The following is a 26,686-nucleotide window of genomic DNA, read 5'->3' as shown; positions in this document are numbered from 1 at the left end:
TATATGTATTTGGGGCAAAACTGTAATCTAGTGCTGAGATCTTTGATGACAAACGAATTTCAACTAGAGCAATTCTTTTTTAGTGTAACAACGGTTGTACACGTATATATGTCGATAAGGATACGAGTCCAATGCGAACTCTTCCATACCTTATATCATACGGTATGTTACTATCTAACTGTGGCAGGCATACAATAACATTCAAAAACAATAACCATGGTCTAGGTTGTAACAATGAAAGAAAGAAGTGTGCGTGCATCGTGCGCTATCTCATCAAAGTTTACTAAAGGAAACGATTTCATGACCGTTTTCGGATCGTTATAGCTTTAGGGCTAATTGAGCTATTGTTCGGGCTAATAGGTCACGGTACAGACGTACTTAACGGTAAAACCTAGCAATATAGCTAGAATTATAAATATGGGAATCGCTTGTACAGGTATGATGGTCTTCGATTCTTGTGTTTTGTTTCAGCGAACCTCAACGATACAATTTATGATCAGCTCCACATCGACTGGCTTTAGCTATTCACACTTGGAAAACATCAAACCTATTATAGCACGTACGGATTCATAGCTCCTAGTGAAAAGATGACCCATTATATCTATCGGAGAACAAAAAAAAAAAGTAGGTACAAGTGAATCTGCAGACAACTCAATTTGAACAATTGGACCAGACGAAAAACTTGGCTGAATTAACTTTGGTATTTAAGATAATTTACACACTAGTTCATTATGTAAACTTATTTTTATCCTTAAGCTTTCCGTCAACTACATCAATTAGAGTAATTACCTAAGAATTGAAAACGATAACTCTATTGTAACACGCTTTCAACGGAAGAAAATGCTAGCCAATAACGTAACGTATTGCACACAATCACATACATGGCTATCGTGTTATAATTACCGGGTGATACACAAATGATGCCCAGGCCTCTGGCTAGCTGATTAATTTAGTACACCGTTTTTTGACAATGAAAAATGAGATTTTTTTTATAAGAGTAGCTATCTGTCTGTGTGATGCTATAGGTGCACGCCAACTTTCGTGCAGTAAATCGTGCTTTCGTGTCTACCGCTTCAAACACATAGTTCGATAGTATCATGCTGACGTTGGACGTTCTTACTATGTAATGCAACGTATAATCGATAGGAGTAAATTCAAGCCACAGTTTATTTTTCCGATATGTGTACTATGTTCGATACAGCTGGTTCTAGTGGTTAGCCTTATTTTTCATTTAAACCTACCCAATGGCTACGTTTAATCTCTAGCATCGAAGCGATCTTTGAACGCGCAAGCCTCCTTGCCGCTCGCAAACAAAAAAAAAAATAATAATTTTTAAAGTCTCGATAAAAAGGGAAAGCGTCATGTATACATAAAGCCCCCGGACTTTTACGATCTGTTCTAATAATATGAACAAAAAATGAACGCATTTTTGTTTGATCGGTTCTGCAATGTGTCCAAGGCACGAATATTGATAGAAACTTCAGGCCTTCCTTCACTGATATTGTGTATCTATAATACATAAATACATCATAACTATTGAATACGAATACGAGATTATATAATCTGTAGTACTACTTAAATCCATGTTTTTGCCAATAGTTCCAATCTTGTCTCCGTTCAGCTCGAGAACAAATGTTGGGTGTAATTGAACCTAAGGCATATATATATATATATATATATATTGTCAACATTACATTTCCTATCGAAAAAAATCTCCACTGGCGCATAAGTAAAAATTAGAATAAATCAACATTTATGAGTGTGTGTGCGTCTTTGATAAAAGCCATTGAACTAAGGAAGATTTTCAGTAACATATACAGGTATCGTACTACACTAAACAGCAATTTTGTCGGCATACGTTTCCGCCTAGGCTTCCTTAACGTGTAGGTAATACATAGGACAGACATTTATTACCTAGTTTAAAGGTCGATCAGCCGATCAAAGCAAACAAGATCGCTTCGTAAGGGTAAACGTGCTTGTTCGCGTTCATCATCACCTTCTAATTTGATGCAGAAACATTGCTTTTCCTCGTCACGTTCTCCGACTACTTAGGTTATTCTTATGTATGACGCAAGCAGGACTGGCCAGCAAAATCGAAAGAGTTTTGCTCAAAATGTTACCCTGGAAAAGCCGAAGGTGACTGAGTCTCTGCAAGGTTTTCAGGCCAAAATCCCAAACTGGATTTGCCCTGCCGGTTTCCGGTCCGACTGAGCCTGGCATCGTTCAAGTCAAAAAGTTAACGGCCAGTTGCAGGGCATCGACGAAAGACCTCCAAGAGAGCGAAACAAGACGGCTTCCTTGGTAATGTATTTGTCCAGGAGTGCCTCAAAATGACGCCAACGTTACAGGGAAGATGCGCTGGGGGTGGCAAAGCCAGAAGCAAAAAGGCACTAAATAAGTATTCCGCGCCTCATACCCAGAAGAGCGTCAGCCACTTCGAGCCATTACACAATTGAGTTTGACGTATAAATTTCTCAATCTTTTGCTTTATAAATGAGTCCTACAGTTTGCGCCCTAATCGTTATACCGTTTTTGTTCTCAATTCTCATCGAACTAAGAACCTGCGCCGACATTTCCCGCTTTTCGAACCCCTGCAAAATTTTATCACCCTATCAGTCAGAGTTGATTTGTCATAATCTATGTGGGCTCCAATAGAAAATTTCTATTACTAGATTGCTGGATAATATCTTTCATACTAAAATGTGATCATTAACTATAAACTAGATTTTGTATACATAATTATTGCAACGCCGACGGCAGAGTTAATACTGGGCAGGCATATATAATTTTTGGGTAATGCGCCTTTACAAGCCCACTGGAACCTTTCAACCTTAATAGTACTGAAGGTTTTATTATTAATTCAATTGCAAACGGTGATTTTACCGGCGGGAGTGTTTTCCTAGCTGAAGATATACATGGCAATGGAAGGAATAACATTGTTATTGGTGCATATCTTGAAAACTACAAAAAATGTGGCCAGATAAACAAGTAAAAGCTTTGCTAAACAATATTGAGACAGAACAATCTGTTTTCCTCCTAAACAATAACGGGCATTTGGCAATGAGGCCTTTTTTGTCTCAATAGACGAAAAAAATCATTGAAATAATTATAAAATTCAATGAAAGAGGAAGTTTAGTCAGGCCAATTACCATTAAAAGCTATATTGATACTAATGCATATGAAATAGCAGATTTTGAATGTTCAGTTCAGAACTATAATCGCATCTGCCCAAGTGGTTTATAATATAAAAAAAACTCAGCAAGATATATAATCTGGTTATCGAAACGAGTCAAGTCTCACCGTAGCAAATTGATGCTCACTTTGCCCTTTTCGCTTTCGGATCGATCCTTACAAATCATTACCCGGGCAAGATGTAGTTGTCCGGTGCAACTGGCATAACGTGGCCTGTTCAGCCTTGCGTGCGCACAGATGCATAGTCGAGTAGTCGCTGTAACTATTCTACACAGTAAGTTAAGTAGTATAATAACTACTTGGTCCTGGTCTCTGTCTTAGTACAAGAACTACTCCTTTGAAAAATTATGGAAGAAGTAGACAGCCGGCTAAGGAACTGCTTTTACGGCCCTTCTTCTGAAGGCTAGCTATGTCTACCCATACGATATCTCGTTGCAGCGCGGTGACAATGACTCGTTGTTTGTTTATTACGTGAAATCGTCAGTACACCTTCACATATACAATATAGTTTTATTTTCTTTTTTAATTTTCTATAGAAATATATATGTATCTTAGATAACAGGAATGGATGCGATTGGGTGTTGCGTGTGTACGTAAGGTGCTCCCAAGTCATCGACCAGTGCGTTATCAATGAATACGGATTGTTTGGCGACATCATGGACACTCTGATTAGGCCAGTGCATTTACTTGTTCCGACAAGGATATCAGGACTTGAATCAATTTGTGGTGTGTCCCATAGCTACCGTAAGGCTAAAGCAGCGGTAGTACTATTCCTTGAGCATCTTCATCAGCTCTGCTTAACGGTAGCAACTAGCGCCCTTTTCCGTTGGGATATACGCTCTGACTCAGTTTTGCGGATGCAAAAATTAGCAAAAAAAAGAGACGGGATAGTTTGGGGAAGCTGCAGACCATTGTAGCGTCTTATATTAACTGGTAAGTGAATCTGCTCGCGTAGATTGACCTGGCCAAAGCTATTCTGGCCGTTTATAGAAACTCGATGAACTGCATAAAAGACTAACCTCGTAACTCGTTAAACTTGATTCCATACTATAAACGTAACAATTTTAACTTTTTTTTTTTTTTTTTTTTTTTTACAAACAATCGGAAACATTGGCTAACTCATTCAAATATAGAGAAATCAAAGAGGAAATGTTTGGGGTAGGCAAATTACTGGGATCAAAGGAACAGGCAACGACATTGCCTCATATAGGGATTTTAGAAGGTAGCTTTCTTTATTCATACAAATAGCCATCCATCATATGATTTGCGAGGCACAGTGGTATAGGGTCAGCCAGTTGAAGCCTGCGCTTGTAAATCTTATAACTGGGTCGTTGATGTCATTCCGGGCCATGCTCCCAAGCCGGATTAGTGAACCTAGTTGCTAGCTAAGATCTCTGTTGCCTTTTGAAAATAATAACGATTTGAAAAATACTAACTAGTATATGTATATATATATATATATATACGAAATGTGTGAAAATAAATATGATTATTATGCGACGTCTTATACGACAGAGTATTTAATCTGTTTATATATGATGCCCAAGCGTAGAACGTAAGTGTTATGGCACCTAGCTTTATATAGTAACACTTTTTTACTATTATTAATTTATAATTAGTTATTATTATATTATTCTTTATTATGAATTTAATTATAATATTTATTATATGTTATAATATACTTTATTCAACGAATAAAATAGGACAAATACGGGAAACATACAGTGTGCTAACCCAGCACATTAGAACGCTAATGTATTGTATATAAAAAAAACGACAATTCAATTTGAATGTTACTTTTTAGAAAAGAAAATATCGTTCGTTTGTCTACTTAACCGCTTCCTTTAACTAAAAAAACGACAATTACGTAGATAGAAGCTACCGCAGTATAGGCGCCCATGGGCATGTGTCTAGGTTTCGTTGAAGCTAGTTCCTGCATACTACAACATGTAATAGTGTGCAAAGAAACAGTTGTGAAATTGGCCAAATCATAATAATAAGAAGAAGAGAACTCGGATATCGATTGCCCTTTTCTTTGGCATCATTCCTATCAAATCTGAATAACGTAAGTCCCTGCGCGTCATCGGATATGGACCGATTCATTTTAGAAATGAAAAATGGCAATAATTACAACTGTTCGCCTTCAGATTTTAACGGCGATCTGATGTGGGATCTAGGATCTAGGCCCGGCGTAAAAATATATCAACCACACAGATATAATCTGCATTCGAAGAGAAAATCAATAAATATTATAACCCCTAGTGCCACTTGGTCGCTTTGATCATTTAAATCTAGTACCCCTTTCCTCTTGCCCCCTGTACCTCGGCAAATATCATCTGACAGTAACAATATAAGTAACATAATCAACGATTCCAAAGCTAAACTGCCTAACATTACGTGTGTTATCATTTATCGCTGAAGCACTCCTATGCATATATGTTTCTATATGATTGTAGCAAAGTATGTATGTAGTTATTCTGCTACAGAACATTTCAGACGGAATTATTATCATTGCTTAACATATGGGTATGCTTATGGTAACGAAAAATAACTTGCTTAAAGTTTTCGGACAAGGGTAATTAGCGAAGGCGCAGCGAATGGTGCGCGTATTCGATATTTGATTTACTTCAACTTATCCCACAGAAACCCGAAGGAGATGATCAAAGCCAGATTTTTTCTTGTGCAGAACAGAGCGTCGGTGCCAACGAACGCTTTATTTCGTTTTGAAGTATTTGCGATCATTATTATCGATGAGAAAGTAACCACGCCTCGACTACATTCAGTGCACTTCTTGTCCTCCGGAACATGTGGATATTACCCAGCCATCTTGTTTCCTCAGTAGAGATGCGGTAATCATGCTCAGTTCGATCGTTGCGCAACAGTCGGCAACAGCCTCATCTAAATCAACATGAAAGAGCAACGATGTGTTTACGGCTGTGGATTTTCGAAGAAGAAAAAAACAACAAAGCGATGAAGCCAAAAGGCTGTCATCTTACATTGCGGATATAATACAGTTCTGTTTTTTTTCCCTTCATCGTTGATACTCCGGACTTTCATGACATACATACTGTTAGTACTACTTGTTTCTTGTGTCTTGATTTAATCACAATTGCCACAACATATATATATATATATTGGCGAGGCCTGAACCAGCCTTGATCTCTGTGTTTTGTATAGATCGTATTTCTTATCCGTTGCGGTTTGATGTAAGTTTGTGTTGGGTCACAGATGTATGCTCTTCTTGGTCCTCGCCAGCTATCGCTATCCGCAGTGTCCTACTTCTGCTTCGGTTCGTCGCACGAATGACAATGCTAGGCACTGCATATGAATGCTGTTACCATCGCCAACCCACTGTTTAACAAAGGCAACGGTAATTTTTGTACTGATGAAGTGGCTTTCAAATATTTCTCTCCTTGGGAAATATCCAGTCGATACGGCCACGGCCACAACAGTGATGGCACCGATGGCTGCAATACTGCCGATTTACTATCTCATGCTCACCGCAAATACATTAGAAATATACAACGGCCGGTTATGAACGAATTATCTAGGCTTCTCCAGGCATTGGTCTACACCTTTTTCTTTCAACCATTGTTGTTCCAAACTTTTTTCTTCCATTTATCGTAATCTCGACAACTGCCTGGCAGACGCTTCGCGTTTTGGTGCCAAGCTTTAGATCCTCAGCCTCTTCGAAGCTTCACTACTACGAAAGCCGTAGAGAACGTGCGTTTAGCCCTATAACTACATAACATCTTTATTAACTTAGTAAACTTAAGATAGAGTATCCTCGAGAAGCCTGTTGCAAGACCGCCCGTTTTGAATCTCCTTTTTTTTTGTCGTTCTAGCTTATTTATTTCGATACCCCAAAACCTCCAAGGGCACCTTCCACGTTAATTTTCATGTCTGTTCCTGGCGCCAGAGGAGACTCGATAAGAGAAGCGGCGATCGGATAGAGCAAAGCAGAGGGACGAAATCGGGGCCAATCGATAGCAAAAAACACTTCACAAAAACGTCGCACCGAAGATTTGGAAACCCCATTTATTATGATTATTATTATTCATTAGAGGGTATAGCCCATTATAATATTTGATCGAGCTCGTCGAAATAGTAGCGAATAGCCACCAACTGACTTATCGGGATTTTTTGGAACAGCGTCTGTTTCGGATTTATCGTGTAGTGTATTGTCATTTGTCACTTAAATACTGACAGAAGATTTCAGAAAAAAAAAAAAAAAGGGAAAACCTTTCACGTATCTACAGACCCGAACAACAGGCAATTAGTAAGCCAGAGTAGGCTGATCGCCCGGAACAAGTTCACGCCATATAGAAGTGCATAAATATATGCTTATTTCTGCTGCTGGTGCAGTCACCTTCACAGCTCTTCGTGAAAGTTCTACCCTGTGGCCATCAGCGTGGCGGTCAAGATACACCGCTGCCTTCACTGGTTAGCTTTAGCATCAGCCTTGCAGGCCGAACAGGTATTAAAGGACAAGAGCATTTATATAAATGCATCAGATCACGATTTGTCGAGATCGATTATTCTTTTGTGGACAGGCATAACAGCATGGATTTTCTGATGTCGGCTGTACGCGCGTCACCGGATGTGAAATGATATCGCTATCGAAGCTATTGTGACTATAGTTCCGTATACTGGCAAAGGGTACTACCTCATCAACAGGATATGATCCCAGCTGCAATAAGGACAATTGTAACAGCAGCAATGGCGATAAACGATGAAACCAGATAATGCGCCTGTATTACGGGTTAAACTTAACTCACGCAACGGGTATAAGATAACGGGATATATATACATAGGTATGTATATATATATATATATAACAGGGGTCTCCAATCTGACCATTCTGTATACTTGAGCCAAACACGAAAGCGTTTGTTGTAAGACATTAACGATAATCTATGTATCATATAGCTCTTAAAATTTGCTGTTCGTGAAAATGACCACCTCTTCATCATTTTGCTAATTAACAGCATGGCTCTAATAACGAACTCACTCTGAGATCTCTGGTGTCATTAGGTGTTGATCATACGGGCTTCCGTAATAGTTTGTCTCGTAATGACCAATTATACCTGTGATACAGCAGAGGCTGTTTTGGAAAGTTTTAAATCTACCAAGCTGTTTTATGCGTTGGAGGTGCACTCTCTCATTTTTGCATATTTGTACTAAGTTCTGTTTCTAAACAGTTATGTACATATCGTTCGCATTAATTAGTTATATGCAATTTTTCTATCGAGGACTCACCGAAGAAAATCGAGGGTGGGTTATGCTCGCCCAGCAGTTGTCCTATTTTGGGGCTTGAGAAACCCGCTAGCCACACGAATCTAGATCGGGAAAATAAGTAGGTTTACACCAATCCACAGAGTAATTGAGGCCTCGCTGATGAGCTTTGGCGTTGTCATCAAGTAATTCGAATGCGTGTTCTCGTTTGCAGTATTAACAGTTCATTAGTTTCTTGGAAAACTCGAGTGAGCGGGCTGACCTCATTGTCCCATTTTTGGTATCTCAATGTAGCGATGCCCCAAATGCCCATTGCAAGCACTAGCATCACCTTATGTCAAGGCCTACTCGAAGCTACCACCGAAATCGATTCTTTTTTAGAGCGTTGCTCTTCTGTCGCCTGGTTTCTCTTTCGTTGGCGGTAGAGATTAATTCATGCCTAGTCGATGGCGACAGTTTTGCCTAAGCAGGCTTCCTGTTACTTAAGGCTCCGCAAATTACACGTCGAATAGACCGCGCGTAGTTCCAACTGTTCTAGAATCACTTCAGGGAGGATCTTCTTTTACATAGATTTTACATATTATGTAGTCGAGCTATAAATCCTGAACACATTACATATGAAATGCCAGTTTTGACGGACAAACTCTTAGACCCCAATCTCTGCTACCGTAAAAGCCTTTTTGAGTGTTTCCTCATCCTTCAGGTTCCAGCATCTGAGTACCTCTTCGGCGGTGTTCAACGCTCCAATTTCAACTCTTCAAATATTCGCATCATTCACGGTGACGTGTTGTTGCCTAAGACCGCCTTATTTAATGTTTTCAGTAACTTTCGATGAAATCTGCAGCGCTACGCCCTTCCAAAGGCAAAAACTTGTTTGAAGGTAACTCAGCTTGGAAGTTCGCTAGATTCGCTTGTAATAGCCTAACGTAATATTAGAAATAGAGGAAGTCAATGCAGTATTGCAGGTCGGACGTAATTACCAATTGGGCTGACACTTAAAACCAAAGAATTGTGATTGGTCTCTGAGATAGTTTTAAGAATCGAATCCGAGACCTTGTGATTCTATCTATATCCCCATATTTTTTTTATATATTCTATAAAAGCCAATATTTTCCGCGGTTATTGTGATTAGTTATCATGATAGTGATATCATTATCAACAGATATAGGATCATCCATTACCGACTTATCGATTCCAAACTCCGATGGATGATACCTATAAGTGAAATATAGACAATATCAAGACCACGTTACAAACGAGGATATTTGCCATTGCATTTTATCATGTCATCTATAGAACAGCCTTCAGATTTCGTTGTTAATCTCAGGATGACTACCCAACTTCAATATACATTCCTTCAGCTTCTTAATTATAGAGGATCTAGTTTTATAGATTTGGATTTTCAAAGAACCCTCTAGGACAAAATTAGCGACGTTGAATTGTTTGTGACATATAAGGTTCTTCATAACGAAAAACACTAACAGCTCAAGAAAAGACTTAAGATTAAATAATTGTTTGTTCGTAAGTAGCGCAGTGGACTCTTGCATACACATATGCTCCAATGGGTCCATCAAGATATAGATGCTGGAAAGGTGACTTCCGGTATAAAATTATGATTGCGTTGCATCTGTTTCGGGGCCCGCGCAGAATGACGGGCTTGACCTGCTGGTTGATCCAACCCAAACAGAGAGGTGTAGCGTCCGTCAGTACATTACCATAATCGGCACGATATTTGGATTCCCTAGTATGTTCTCAACTACTGCATTATCAATTTGCTTTTCGTGAATTCTTTGTAACTTCCGGCCAAGGCATGGGACAACGGATATAAGTTCAGCCTTTAAAACTTTTGCGCAAGATGGAATGAAAAAAAGTTCCGAAAAATGCAGCAAATCAACCGTCCAATGTACGATATCGTCATAAACTTTGGGCTTTGAAACGGCTATCAACTGATGAGTTCAATCTTCAGACTTGCGGCGATGGTAAGACGGCACCCTCTGCCGGATTCACCCTCAGCCGTATCTCGTCTGCATCCCTGACTTAGTTGTAACGGAAGCGTCTGAATATATTTCGTAGAGCAGGAATACTCAGGAGTCTCCCTCTCCCCACCCCGCCTCCCGGCTGTCTCCTTTGTAGCCAATGAATGAAGATGCTTCCGTTATAAATAAGGAGAGATTGCCTTATTGCACAGAAACGTACATGCAACCAACAGCTTCGACTCTTCTTCGGCTCATCCGATGAAACTAGTAGGATTGTATATACCTAATACCCCTAAAAACCGTGCTATTATTGTTCGTCTGTAAGAATAAGCTATGGTTAACGGTCGCTATTTTCATACGATGTCGCAATATTGTACAATGTCACCAAATAACTTAGTTTAAAAATGATTTTTTCTCGGATTTGGAAGGATACGCAGCTTTGTCGGAAGAATCAACCGACTTACCTTTACTCAGGTGCTCCTAGATATTCGCCATAGTAAAACGCTTTAATCTAGTTAATTTTAAAGTATATATCTTATGTCAAAGGGTATTAAAAGGAGAGAGTAGCCTCTCCTACCCATTTCTTTACTTAATCATAGGGGCATTACCTCATGCAGTAAAACGTAATAAGTATCAGTGCCCGGTCGCGTAATTATGAAAAAATTCGCTGGTTACTGAACTTCATTAGCCATTCAAAGACTGATCTCAAGTCTTAAAACGTCTTGCATAGTCCACTAGTAAATGACTGACATATTATGACTTTTACACTAACAGACAAGCCGAGAATTTACGTATATATATATATATATACATGTAGACAATATATCACATTGTAAGGCAATGAGTAGGTGAAACCTTACCATCGAATCTCATCTTGATCGAAATCAGTAAGAATTCTTCTTCACTTCGGTCATTCTCTATAATTATGCTACAGCACAAATTATGCTGCAGACACAAAGTGTGCCGACAGATAAATCTTGAGACTCCAAGCAATTGCCTTATGTCGGAACAAGTGCTTTATATAAGTGGCCTGTCGAGATTGGACGAAATATATATAATTGGATTTAGAAGATCTTTCTAAGATTTGCTGAAGGCATTGCTTTGTATGCTATGACAAGGACGGACGTCGGGAAGCAGCCGTATGACGTTGTCGGGAACAAGTAACGATGATAAAAATGTCACTTGCCCCTAGACGCGCTTAAACAAGGCATTACTGTCCGTCTGGCTCTATTCATCTCTAAGACATCTCTAGAAATTTTCTGACTTGATTAAAATGGTATAAAGAAATAACGGGTGAGCTGGTGTGTTCATACTATAATCAGTTTATTTTTTGATCGACTGCGACAAAAAAAAAATAAAATTGCTACATCCTTTTGGTTATTGGCGAACATTTGGAACATAACATATCTGTGTCTAAAAGATTAAGCGCTTAACAGCGGTTTTCCGTGAAACATGTTAACAACATATAATCAATCTAATGGGATTATATAGCCATCGTTGGAATAGAACGCACCTTCTTTATATATATATATATATATATATATATATATATGAAGCACATAAGCAATTTTTATGAACCGTTTCTTTAAAAAAACTCAAAAAAAAGTTAGTAAAATCTTTTACAGCCGCTAGAGGTGTTATCATTCCTGATGATCGCGTTTGTTCCGTATAGCTAGTATTTACTATGATTGCAGCTTCAATTCGGAACCTAACCCCTTCGTATCTCGTACCGTTTTTTTAGTCTGCAGATAGCACTTAGATAGTAACCGTGTGTCAGACCGTGTTGGTAAGCGTAGACTTGCCAAAATGTCGCTTAGATACTCTGCATAGAAAACGTTTCAGCGTATTTCAATTTTAGACTGCTAGCACACTAGGAATATAACGGCCTAAAGCAATAAAAAAGTCTGTAAAAAAATAACTATTAGAACATATCCCCATTAGCAATTGGTACTCTATTCTTTCCAAAAAGGCCATTAATTTTTGTGGAAGAAATCCAAGTGTACCAAAAATGGCTTTTTGATAACTTTTGATATATTCTCGAAACTTTTAGATTTAAACCTTAGTATGTTTCGGTTTATTTTATCGTATTCTTCCTTCAGTTCCCAGAAACTACATGGAAAGTGGCAACAACTGAAAGCGTTGATTTTCAGCAAACGAGAATTCTCTGATCTTGTTAACGCTTCGTCTAGCTCGAAGCAATAAGGTAATAAGTATCCATCCCTCAATTCGCGAGAACGGCATACTATTTTCTTATTAGAACGAACTCGCTTCCTCCAATAATAAATATAGTAGATCAGTACACCCCCTCTACGATAAACAACCTGCAAAATTTTATTCCCGTTCTTTACAAGTGAGGCCAAAAACGGATAGCCTATCTGTTCCCCATAGTAATTCTATAACTTCACTTCTCTGTTCACTCCCAGCTTGTATTACTATAATACCATTATGTGTGCTCCTATGGTAACCCAAATGATCACATTGCTCCCGCAGAGAGTTTAACCCTGTCTAGCACCCTTGTCCTAGAATAGGATAACAGACAGCGAAACACCTCGGGTGGACACTTTTGCCTGCTTAAGCCTACTTGTGAACTGCTTCGATCAGATCTTCCTGAACCAAACTAAATTACAATCCACACCACAATACCTCACTAGCAGGATACAAGTGGTTAGGTACAGACTAACAACCTCAATAGTTGTCAGAGAGTAGATCCGGATAGAGCAGTTTCTTTATGGGAATGCGCAGTGAGATGGCTGAAATCACATAGCTGGAACGCAGTTAAGGAGGCAAGATTGTTCCTGTACAAGTTTGGGGTTGTCTTAGCGGACTTCGCAGATCGTCGAGTCGTATTAAGTCTGTGAGCCTTGTTTTCATACGATTAACGAACCCTCGACCCGCTGAGCGAGCAAACGGGCCGGCGCTTCAAAATCGTCCTCAGACCGTGAAAAACTCACGACTTGGTGGAAACTAACGCATCAAACACGATGGCTAGAGAAAACTTCAGGAAAGGTGTCTAAGCAAATTCTCCATAGGCTCATATACTGTAGGTATTTTACGTGGAGTGAATGCACGAAGCGACGCAGTGGCTGAACGCGTCAGGTGGTTAAGTTTGAAATGCCACCATCAGGCTGGAGCTTAGTTCGTGCCCAATTCTTGCTATCGCTGTTCCAGCTATCGATGCTGATGTTGTGGTGAAGTTTGCAGAGTTTGAAAGGTTGATGCCGAATACGGCTTCACCCATGACTGCTGCAGGTCACAATCGCTTATGAATGCTTCGCTTTGCTGAAACGTGGATAGAAGTGGCGAGACAAGCAATATATACAACTGCCGAAAGCTCCTAAAAGCGCCAGCCACAAGCAATTTACTCCATATTTGTATGTCTTAATTTACCTTTCACAGGTGAGTAGAGCGACGCTCAAGCTCGGGACATTTTCTGGTTACAAAATTTCGTTGTGCGCATCGTCGACCGTCTTCCTTACAGCTGCCGATGTGCCGACGGCGTGTTAGAATGCACCTAAAGCTTTGTTGACAACCCTTGGCGATATATTCGCATGCCGCTGACTCGTGAAATAGCCACTTCTTGCTCGTGTATTATTTTCTCCGAAGGCTATCTAGGCTCCTAGAGCAGCTTATGGCCGATTGGTAGACCGAGCACACGCGTCGACATGGGCTAGTGCTGCGGTGTGTACCGTACTAAATTCGCTGTCAATAGCAGAGCTTGCCCTCACGCTTCGGGAACGTGGTGGAGATTTGGGTGGAAAGGCAAGGCCGGTACGAAGAAATCTCTGCTGGTTACTGGTCTGCCTGTATTTAGATCACCTAATAAAACCGTTTCGCAAAGCTTGAGCCGCTTTGAAGAGAATGTGCCTACTTTTGTTGTCGGCTATAGCTAAAAGTTGGTAACGGTGGACATAATACAGATGTGAGGCCTTACGTTGGAGCTTTGAAAGGAGGCAGCGAAAACGACTTGATACAACTGCGCAACAGCCGCATTTAGATGGAGACGTTAACGATGTCAACCAGCGAACAGCGTAGGTAAGTATGCAGTTGGCGTCATTGACACAGCTGCCTTTACCAAAAAACTACGAAGACGCAAGTTCTAGCTAATTCGACTAACAAGTCGAAAATGATAGGTTTCTGATGTTTGTTATGGTCCAGAAAACTTGTATGAACGCATGACCTGTCGTCAAGAGCAAGAATAAATCATCCTATTCCTAGGACGATTTGTTTTATGTCTAATATTCCATTTGGCTGGCTGTCTAGGATGAGCTCGTTCTGATGCACGTTAAATAGAGCATATCAACACTCTGTTAGAGGATGCGACTTTTTCAGCCTTCTATAATCCATCGTGCCGTTTTGTGACACCGTCAAAAACTTGCAAGTGCGAAGCCAGGCCAAAACGCTCCTACAATCTTTAATAAAATTTCCGTCAAGTCTATACTGCTCATGTCTACTGGCTTTGGTTAAAACCAGTATAAAACATTACGAGCGATATCTATGAAAAGTGAGTTTTACTTTTTTTGGCCTTTCGACTGGTCACTAATAAGACAATCAGAAGATTAACAGAAATATTTTAGAGAAAATTGAAGAGTAGTCACTCTGCTTCTCGAAGCTTCGCCGTCTCATTGGCCTGGGACTGAACGTTCCGGCTTCTAAAAGATCCGCTGTTGTCCCTGTAGTAAACATTACAATTCTTAGTATATCTTTCAGGGACGAAGCTATGCCTTTGAAGTACGCTTTCGGTAAGGATTTACTATCACAACTTTACTACACTTGACTGTTACCGTTCATGCAACAAAAGTTTTTGCCAATTTGACAAGGCGTCCCGAACGCACCCATTTCGCGAGAGATAACGCAATATATTGCCAATACGAATGAATTAATTTGCCTGTAGAATCCAACTTTTCTTCATTCGGATGGTATTACATTTTCAGTATTTTTTGAAGGTCTCTTCCGGAGCGAATCAGCGCGTTACTATAGGAGACAAAACATCGGAACAACTTAAATACGGACGGACAACTAGAGTGCCCGCAAGGGCATCAGAAGATGAACATCCATGAAGTTTTAATATGAGCGAGCTTGCGGGGCGTATCGAACGGAGGGCGGCAGCTTTGAGGGTCCTGCTATTAGTGCTTGGCTCCTTTCCTCTCATTGTTAGATTCCGTTGTCTCTTGTCCTTTCAAACAACAAAAAAAGGCAAAGTTCATTACCACTATAGACAGTATGCGCAAACGAGGAGGTGACTTGCTCGTCTACAAAACAAGGTACCACGCTGTCAAACATGGCGGTGTGAGCTCGTTAGGATATCGACGGTCATTTTTGCAATGTCCTCGAACAACATCAGCCACGCAACGACAGTGATCGTTTTTCTTTTACTAACATTTCGTTTATACATCTGTTGTAATTATTTCCATTGTGTTGACGCTATGCGGTCGACTGGTTTTTAGTAGGACTGCATATACTCATACCTTACTTCGATTCGCTGATTTCTAGGATGCAAGCGTATCTATGTCCTGGCCTCCTTTCTGTTGATTTCTAGTTGTGCCGATCAGGCAAAATGGCTCACCTTTAATGATTTATAGATACAATTTTCTGATCTAAGCTATACTATCGTATATAAGCAGTGACCTTACATCTTGACCAATGTTACTGGAGTTGGCTCCATTACTACATGCGGCAAGAGATGGTTTAATCATGTTGAAAACGTTTCATCTATATACGCAGAACAGATAGTCCCTATGGCGCAGTAAATGGATCGTATTTTCCAGAAGCGTTCCCTCGACAGTTGCTTAGTGCGAGAGACAAGTGTATTTAAATAAGCACTAGCTAAAATTCGCGTTATTTCACCTAGAGTTTTTACTGTTTTACGATGAAAAGGTTTAACAGTTATGCAGGGTGTCGGCTGCCATGTCCCTATGTGAGATGTTTTTCCTTTGATCTGCCTTCGATGTTGTAGACCCCGTCACTTGTGGGAGTGCTGCCCAACGTATATAACAGCTAGCGACTTAGTTTATACTATAATAATGGAGCGGATCCCTCTTTTACCTTCCGTCGGCTATTGAATAAGCGTATAACGTCAAGCCTGATCGACAACCGGGGACTCTACTGTAACAACGAGCGATTAGATATGGGACAGAGCAAGACTAAGAAAAATTCCTATTTAGCCTTACTTAGCTTACCAGCCTTTTACTGTATACCTGTATAGTAGACCATTTTTGCTTACCTATATTTCACTAAAACTTTACGCCCATAATGAGATATTTCTCACAACATTACCACTCCATTACCTTATGTCTAATTAGTCATTGTCAGTCGCCTCATACTACCTTCTTAGTATCATACGTAATCTCGGTTAGTTTATAGCACAGACATTTATTACTTGATACATTCGTAACAAATCATTACGCGGGTGCGTACATATTTGCCTATTGGTATTCTGTCCTTAGGTCTCTCTCTCTCCCACACCGCCGCCGCCGCCGTCGCCGCCGTCTCAATTTATCTTGACCAGCGATGGCTACCGCAACCGCTATAAGTATTATAGTCCATGCAACCCTTTATTGTGCGTCTTTAATTGTGAGCGGCTCGTGAGGCTGTATAGTTTATGAGGGTCCGGTCTGATTTGCGAGGACAGCTGACTAGGTCCCTTTTAATGAGATGACGTATCGAAATAGGATACAAGAAACGTGTAGCTCTTTTCAGCACATGTGTTAATTCGTAAAATGATTTATATTGCGTTCGTACATGCAATGAGATCAATTGGATTGGGCAGTGCATATCGTTCAAGGAATAGGCCTAAAATGACCTAGCTATTGTTAACTAATAGCAACAGAGTAATTCGTGGGTCATCCGTTTAGAGGCTGGCACAGTGTACAGACAAGTAGCGTCAGCGTCACAGAACAATCGAAGTTGTCGTGGCTCTATAATTCGTTTATGTCAAATAACTGTTATTAATTATCTAGATGTGCTAACTATCTAGGTCTGGCTAACTATGGTTGGTTTTTCAGTCGTTCCGAGTTCCTATCTGCTGCACGTTTTTTCAGACGCACGTCCTTATTTTTTCCTGCTTATCTTATGATTACCTTTCGTTGCCTATTCCCAGAACAGCTGGCTGGCGGTCTGCCATAGTGTGTAGAGAACGTATTTGTATATGTGGTGCAAATATTATGTCCCTGGCAGAAAATTTCAGACACGATTATGATAATTAAATGGTTACTAAGCATATATATTATTAAAGTAATAGAAAAAGCGTTCACCATAACTAACAATACCTCTTTGATTTGCCAAACGTCACCCACTTATAAATTTGGGTTTCTGCTATCCGCGCTACCGCCTTAACCTGCTTTAGTCTTTGCTTGTTAAACACACGAACATAATCCACTTGAAAAAAATCAGCGCCTTTTCTCTTTTTATCAAATAAACAATAACACCTATAACAGCAGTTTTTGAAGGCAAAAAAAGATATTTAACAATGCTCCCAATTTTCGCATACGTTTATATTGTTCGTATGCGCAGCATAATCGACACTTCATAATGACCATTGAATGAAGTAAACACACAGGTCAACGGTACCGATCCGGCTACCCATAGAGAACGTAGTCTATTGGGTCATTCTCTGTTTTTCCCACTTCTGTCTTCATCATTTGATTTTTCTTCGTCGTCTTCGCTATAATTATGTAACATATCTTTCTATTCTATCTCTAGAACTATTGGCCACGTATTTACTTCTCCATACATCTCTGCCGAATGAGCGTATTACCTCGGCATGACGCAACAATCATTACTCCTTTGTCTGTCGTTGTCCGATACGACCAGATGCGAAAAGATGTAGAGACTCTAAACACGAGAACAGCATCGAGTAGCCTTTGAATTTGAGTCGTCATGAAGACGTCTTCGGTGAAGTTCGGCGAGCTTGGCTAACAGACAGCGACCCACAAGTACCTGCTACTGTAACGTCAGCATTTGTGTATAAGGCCATTTTCACTGTCTGCCAAGGTTGAAACGGAACTATTTGACAGACTGGACTTAACAGTGACTCAGCCGGCATTCGGCATTAACGTTTCAGAGGTCTCGTGACCTTAATCGATCGGCTCGTATGTATATGCTGCAGTATAGAGGATGTGGTAAACATAACCATGAATTGATAAACTACCCATATTTAATTAAACACTCTCAATTGCTGTTCCTGCTTGACGGAACGCACCTATGTAAAATAGAACTAGCTAAAGACGTATCACGTTCTCGCTTGATATGGGGTAGAGGTGACGAATCGTAGAACGTGGTATCGTTTTGTTGGTGCACTGGCAAACAATCGCCGTAGCAGTATGTTAATGGTTACGATAGATACAGGCCAATGTGGTACCAACATGTAAAGGCACTCCTTATTATGTAATCAGTATTGCACCTATGGACAACGCCTGTTAAATTGAAATTGACCCCTTAACGACCACATTAGCTCATTTAACACTGAGCAAACTCCTACGAACTACTGCGACCGCGTCTTTTTTGTACGCGTGCATACGAGATGTGTATGGCGTCTAGGGATATCCTGAAAAATTATTATTTTCTTACCTTGTTTCAAGCGAGATAGATATGCGTGTCCTTTTTATCTGAGCTTGCAATAGACTCGGAGTTTTATTACGATATAAAACAGTAACAAACGGATGAATTGCAAGCGTTTATTTTCTATACATTGGATTACCTCATACTTAATAATTCTAGATTGGAGTTGAATCATGCTAAAGAAACTGGGCGCAGTTATGTTGAAAATTATATACGCGAATTATATAGCGATAGCAATCATAACGGAGCAAGGTACAGTATAGTTATTATGCATTGTTTCCTTTTCGTGTCAACGTCGTTGCCATATCTTCGTTGATTTTTTAGCTGTGTCCATATGTCCCCACTCGCAACCAGTAATCGATAGAGCTGTATAGCAAAGGTTGTTCCATATCGCTCTATATATAGCAAGTTCCGTCTGAATTCGATCTTTTGTTACCACAACTAGACAAGCTACTTTTTTACTTGTAAGTTCTGAAAAATCCGGAAAAGATTTTTGTGGGACAAATCAGAGGAAGATTCTTAAGAGGATTTAGTTTCAGTACGGATAAGCTAATGTAATAATAATACAGTGTAAGTTTAAACATACTATTAGTAAACGTTATTAGTTCACATGATTGCAATACTTTCTGCTAATCTATGAACCGTCCAGCTTACGACAATGGCCATCAACCTAAGTTTAGAACCCCAGAGCGTTACAGCCTACCTACTCACCGCTATTTGTTTCCTGTTGCCGACACATGTCAAAACCGGTTCCTGACATGTAACCTTCTATCTATGGTGCACATTAATATAAACATTTTCATAAAATTTCCTAGAAATATATGTCGGTTTGTTTGAGAGGGGTCGTATTATTAAACATGACGTCAATAGACCATACTCGCTCGATTTTTGTTAGCCAAGAAAATTTTACCTACCTGTGCGAAGTTACCCATTAAACATAGCTAGACACAAGCGTTGAGATAGTGGTTTTCCATCTATTAGGCGACTGAAAGGTATACAAGGGAGCAAAACAGAAAGTAACATGCATTGAACAGCATTGCTATGTAGACTTGGAATGGCGACAGTTCTAGAGCTACTGTAATTTCTGCTGGGTCTACATCGAACAGCAGCAACGCGTTAAACACCAATGCTGACCAACATGGTTATTGCCATTTGATGTCCCTCAAGGCTACAACTAAGACGGCGAGGCCTAGTTTTCTTGGCAAAATCGCTGAACTGCATCAACGTAGCAGCGTCCTGCTTGTTGCCATGGCCATATACCGATGAAATGTTTCTCGTATAACCTTGAACGCCGTCCCAGAGGCCTCCATTGCCTATATATCCATAAACTTGTGGAGTGCGAAGCCGGTGGAAGCGAGTAAGAGGGGGAGAGAGAGAGAGAGAGAGATAGCGAGATAGAAGGAGGGAGCGGGAGAGAGAGAGATCGAGCTGTTATTATACGAGCTGGAATAGGTATAAGCTCCGAATGTTATAGGTGCCCATTCGCATTCATGAAAACGCCGCCATTTAGGAGTTGACGTTGCTTTTATGTGGGCTTTTCCAAATTTTTCCTTATTATTATAGCTGGAGAAGTGCAAACTAATTTGTGGTTCTTACTCTAGTTCACTAGTCAGCCTCTAGAGTCAGTGAAGATCTGAGGTACCTTGCTCTTGAAAGACAAAAAGGCGTCTTTTTTTTATCTATTTCTGAAATATTTATCTCTTCTGGTAAAACAGCCACTGCAATTCGAATCCTAAAGTTTTTTTTTTCTTTAATTTTGGTGCCCAGCTTGTTAGGTCAGCTTTATTGGGATATTTTAAGGCAGAAAAAAATTATTTAGCTTAAGGAAAGACGAAACGGCATTACGGAACCTTTACTCTGGGGAGACTATCTTGTCTCAGTTGCTCGACTTTCGTAAAGTTCCCACTAAAAGAGACGGCTAAACCAACCATTTAATGCTGCCTATCGAAATTTAAGGGAAATCATTTTTTAAAAACTTCTACAATCCTGTTTTTTGTGTCGTCAAAACCTTAACTGTGATCGAAGTGTTGTTCCAAACGCACTCCGTAATGCTAATAGTGTTGAAACACAAGTACAACTATCTATTATGTACATTATCGTTGAAAGAAAAAACCATATTTGTATTATTGTCTATTTATTAATAACACTTTCATCATTTATCGATTATTAGTATCCTTATTGTTAATATTATCATAACTGTGTTATTAATTACGTTATTTATATTTTGTTATTATTTTATGCATCTTCGTTGTGTTTCTGGCTGTTCGTATTCTGTTACCGTTTGTAGTTTTTTTTTACAGCTTTCGTGTTTATTGGGCAGTCGCCTTTGCTGTCTCACCAGTATCATCGATCATCATCGTTTCATATTTTGGTCTACGCTATTCTATCTACGCTTCTCGTTCTTTTGCCGCTTTACTTCTAGCCATGATATTAAATTTTCTACACATTTACCATTTTGTTTTAATTCTGTAATTATTGTCAATCTGATTGCTTTCGTTGCCTTCTAATTCGGGTTACCATCACGTTCGCAGTATTAATTCCGTCTGAATGAATTTCTTGCGGATTTGTCACCAGTCGTCTAAGTTATTTGCAATCCTTTTTTTTTTTTTTGTCCTATCTATATACCTACGTTTCATGTAGGAATAACTTGTGTTTTTCATAATCCATTTATTTTTTATAATCATGTAGTGACCAGGTTATAATAGTTACGCAATGTCACATGTAGGCGGCTGGGTGTATGTCGAACTTCGGCATCGTTAGCTTCATTATTATTATTATTATTATTATTATTGTTTTCCTTAATAGACCTTTTTGTTATTATTCGTTATACATATATGTGTAACAAATTAGGTTGGCGTTTCAAAGTAGGACACGGACCAGGTGATTTCGGCCAAATTTTGTGTAAAGTGGCCTTAAGTTTATAAAGTCTAAAGTCACTTGTCACATTGCTGCTATTTAAAGCTGCTCAATTACTCTGTTAAATCTAGTGGAATCAAACAATGTGTTTTTGTTGTGTAAGTATATTTTGCCATTGCAACTTAGTATGGCGCATGGTCACGACAAGCAAGTTGACAAACAATGCGTCAATGGTGATTTTAATGTAGTACAAAAATAAATACAAACAATTAAATAATCCTGACTCACCTCCATGCTTCGTTGTTCTTCAGATTGGCCATATGCAGACACCACGTAGGCTTGAAACTAGCCATATTTCCAAATTATTATGCTTTAAATTATTTTAGAAAAAATCAGAGAATTTACATTTAAGCCCCAAAAAATCCTCAGGATTGCTTACGGTGTGTAGCAGAGACCGATATTTATATTTTTCGTAAAACCAATGCAGTGTTTTTTTAAAATTTTTCAATTTAACTTAGGCGGTCGAAAGTATTATGAACGGATTTTGCGCATTTTCTTAAAAGATAGTCACCTCTAAAGGAAATTGTGCTGCAGCAACAGCCGGCCTTTGTGGCCTATTAAAGATGCTTGTACCTATACGGTCGTGCGTGACTGAGACCGGATTGAACTTGTCGTAGCTGTTTTATTCAATGGCGATCTTGTTACGTTTATTTACGAATGTTTATTAAAGAAGTGCTTGTTAACGCAACATTATCGCTTCGTATTAAAGCTCTTAGTGACTTAAGAATAACCCACTTATGTATATTTAGTTTTTTTCCACTGTTGACCTTTCTTGGGGCTTTTGTGACAATCAACCGACGAGCCTATTATTTACGCTGGACTTGATTCCTATAGACATATTCGCAAACGACCTTCTTAAAAACAAAAAAATGTTTGGTTCAAGAAAAAAAACAAAAACATTAAAAAGTTATAAAATTTTAAGTAATAAAATCTTAAGGGAGTCTGTATAATTTAGCAACGTAATGGAATTTCATTACTCAGTATTATCGAAATTTTCCTATAATTAAATGTTTGCCTTCAAAACCTAAATAGGTGACATGTACATCGAACGAAGTAGACGTAATCTATAAATGATGAAATTAATTTTTGCGTGACTGACGACTGTATTTTGTCTCCATGAATGGGTGTCAGAAAAATGAGCCTCTGAACAGTTAGCTTTCGTTCTGGATAGATCTTTGTTTACTTTTTCATGGTTAGATATTAGTTTGCAGAATGGACCGCTTCTCTTTTTGTATTTTTGCTGTTTTTCTCGGTTACTTTTGATATACGCACACACACACACACACACACACACACACGCACGCACACACACACGAATGTGTATATATATATATATATATATATGACCATGTAGATATCTTATTTGGTTATTATGCGGCGTAACAGCGACGACTTTATAAGGAGACATCGATTAATAGTCAGTCAAGGCTACGGCTAGTTCGTGTTTACTTCGTAGACGTCTATGTATTGCTTGGTTGAGAGGAAGAAACTTGGCCTGCCCGCCTTGTGGTCGAGTGCGAAGGCATCGACGTTTTTCTATTATAATATCCCATAACCATATAAACCGCTATATGTTCATATTGTATGATCTACACCATTCATCGGTCACATAGTCGCTTCCCTGTTTAAAGCAGTTACATAGGTCTCCAATAGACAGTACATAACTGTGCGTTTACAACCAATCAATAGTTGCTCAACATCTTGATAAGCTGTTAGATATTGGTAAGATTACTATTTTGGTTTCATTTTCGATACAGGACAATGTTCATGCCTGTCTTCTGCTTCGGGACACCTAAAAAAGGAAAAAACTAGGACCCTTTTCTTCCTCTCTGTTGCAGCAATATTGTCTTTTTTTTTTCTGTCAGTAGTGCGAATAACGAGATGTCTTCTCGGAATCTTCACATACGGTACGGTGTAATTGCATTAATAACTGGTAGTTAGGGGAATGAAACGACTTTGTTCTCACTAGCGAGCTGGCTCTGAGGCACTAGAATGACACTGCAGGACGAACATATGGCCCTTAAATACGCCATCGATCCCCGTTGGCAAGACACTTTGTTTTTATTAGCTTCAGTTTTATTTTCCAGTCTACTGACTGTTTGCGTTACTTCGCAGAAGACGTTAGTTGATGTAAAAGTAGAATGTCTTCTTGATGGTGCTCGGTACAACGGTTTTTACTCCTAGTACCTTTTGTTCTTGTATATTCATACCGCATGATACAGCTTAGACCTGTTAGAGTGCTTGGTAAACAGTCATATCGACATTTAGCGAGTGGCGTATGGATCAACACGGGTTGCCAATGCCAAATTAGCGCCGCTCTGAGTATTAATTATAATGTGATATGATTTAACTGGATCATGTACTTAATCATACGGTCACACTTCGAGTGACTTGTCACCAGTACAGACACATCGACACACACCCATACATACCACCCTCAAGTTACTCAAATTTAGTTTTTTTTTTTTCTTATCTTTTACCCGTTCATACATTCATGGTCTGTTTCCGAGCCAAGTCCACTGGATTTTCTTCATTGTTATTTGGTTATCGCTGTCTGTTATTTCTCGTTGCTCTTATTATTTGCTAGGTTTCATAAGGTTGGCTGGCTTTTGCTGTTCCGTGTCATTGATCGAACATGCTTGCTCGCATGCAGCAGATTGTTTTGGTATATACGCTATCGGCCGCACCGACGGGGAATGGAACAGGCCTTTCCTTCGGTGGTTAGGACCCGCTAACTGCATAATGAGAGACACGCCTTCCGTTCACAAACCACGAAAAATGATTACGATCGTGATATACATTATAAATATGCCGTATATTCATGTGCAGAGCGTATATTCGAGTCTATATTTAGGTAGAACCCTTTCGTTTCTCTAGTCTGCACGGACGATTTCAGTGGCCAAGCTTGCCGAGCGGTAAACGCACAAGTGACCCTGCGAGAATACTCGCACTGAACTTCTCTCTCTTTTGCAAGTCAATACGACTGTATCTTGTCTATCGATCAGAAAAGTTATATTTTTAGTAGATTTTTTAAAGTGCGTACTATAGACCATTTTTTGTATATTACGTGACATGTTAATATTAATTTAATATTATTACTTCGTCGTGTCACTTCATTCAGTCGTATCGTTCTCCTGAGTTATGCGAGCTGAATGGTAATACAAATGAAGATGCTGAGCAGAAGCCGACATGTGCTTCGTCGCGCCGGCTAAACGCTACAAAACAGGAGAGATAATAAGATAATAGGTCTAAGGAGAGATAATAGTTCGTAGATAGTTAGTGGTATTTGAGTATAGATGTAGAGGATGGAACAGTAGATCTAACATTGGGATAGTTTAAACAACATAATTGAACTGCTGTCATCCATCATCCATTACCGTTGTTGTTGAAATTTGTCTGTTGGCAGCTGTTGTTAGTTGCAGTAGAAAATCTCAGTATCAGCTTCTGTTAAAGAGTCTTGCATTCGGGCGTTCGAGCAGACAGGGTTCTGCTACAGGGGGGTATACGTCCAACCGAATTGCCGGTGTATCCCCCCGCAAAACGGGGTGAGGGGACCGTTTAGGTAAGAGATGGCGGATCGTATATAGCGTTGCATTGGGACACTGTGACTAGTTCCTATGGGCTACGGGTGCTGGGAGACTAAGTTCGTACGTATAAAGCCGGGTGTGAAAATGGCGTTCGATACCTGCGACGTGTGTAGAGATGTCATATATTTTGTGTTGCGCAACTCTGCAAAGCAACTATCAAATATGATAAGTACTGTGGTGTAAAGAGAGGGTGCCATGATCCTGTTGTCGAATGCAGGCATCTCATATTTACGTACATTACGTTCTATCTGAGGTGAACCGGCGCTAGACTTGAATTGAACACGTCTTCTGAAACATGTTCCATAAAACCCTTCGCTACCTGCCTTTTGCTGGTGTTGTTGTATAATATTCTTGGCAACAGGGATGCACAGCTTAAACGTGTTCAAGCATCGGAAGGCTGAAGGTAAATTGGGTGTATGCCAGTGTGAAGTTTCGAAATTTTTGAACACAACGACTTTTCACTTGTTTTGTGATAATTAAAATATAGGTACATTTGCAGCTGTAGTCGATTATTTGCCCTCGTGGTTTGATTTGTTGAGACCAAAGTTCCACACCTTACGAAAGATTGCCATCATCAGCATCACTTTATCTGTCGTCCTTAACTTTGCTGGTGCCTCGGTGGTCCGTTATAGGAGGTCGACGTACCGGACCAGGTAGCGTTCGAGAACCACTTTATATGGGGCGGGATGATCCGACCCGCGAACTGGGGACAGTGTTTGATATTGCGCAAAATCGTCACTATTTCTATCATTTGCACCATAGTCGTTGTCGTCCAATGGTGAGAGTAGCAGTTAGTTTAAAGGTGATACCTTGACTTTCGATGCTTCATAGCTGTGTGATTAAATATTCCATATAGCAATCGCATGTATTAAACCATACTGCAGAACCGAAACCTCGTCTATAACTCTCTAGTTTTTATAATGTACATGCCCTATGATAGCTCGGCGTCTGCCGGTTTCTTTTTGCCTAAAAATGTCCTGACAATCCTCGCAGTGGTCTGCTTAATAAGGGAGACCAGTGTCAAACTTCGTTTTCATTTCTCCTCAGGTCAGGTCTGACCTATAGGGAGCTGCTTACTCGATTTTTGACTTTGTAGCAAAAATTATCGTTATTCTTCCTTCGCCGCACGTTTATTACCAAAATGTTTCGACAAACGTCCAGTCGACTTCTTCAGATAGACTGCTTCGTAAACGTTTTATCGCATCCATTCTACTACCATTAATT

At 39.7% G+C, this 26,686-nt stretch overlaps 1 protein-coding gene across 3 annotated transcripts in view; it reads right to left on the bottom strand.

The window, feature by feature from the left end:
* Positions 1 to 20,213, bottom strand: part of LOC111245186 (uncharacterized) — a 101,958-nt gene extending 81,745 nt beyond the window's left edge. For all 3 annotated transcript variants that reach the window (XM_086979220.1, XM_086979221.1, XM_086979222.1), the window contains exon 1: positions 19,874 to 20,213. The gene's annotated coding sequence lies outside the window, so the exon portion shown is untranslated. The remainder of the gene's footprint in view (positions 1 to 19,873) is intronic.
* Between the last annotated feature and the right edge of the window lie 6,473 nt (positions 20,214 to 26,686).

Source organism: Varroa destructor, unplaced genomic scaffold, assembly GCF_002443255.2.
Source record: "Varroa destructor unplaced genomic scaffold, Vdes_3.0 BEIS01000002.1, whole genome shotgun sequence".
Classification (NCBI taxonomy): domain Eukaryota; kingdom Metazoa; phylum Arthropoda; class Arachnida; order Mesostigmata; family Varroidae; genus Varroa; species Varroa destructor.
Note: the sequence above shows the minus strand (reverse complement) of the source record. Positions and strands in the feature narration are given on the sequence as shown.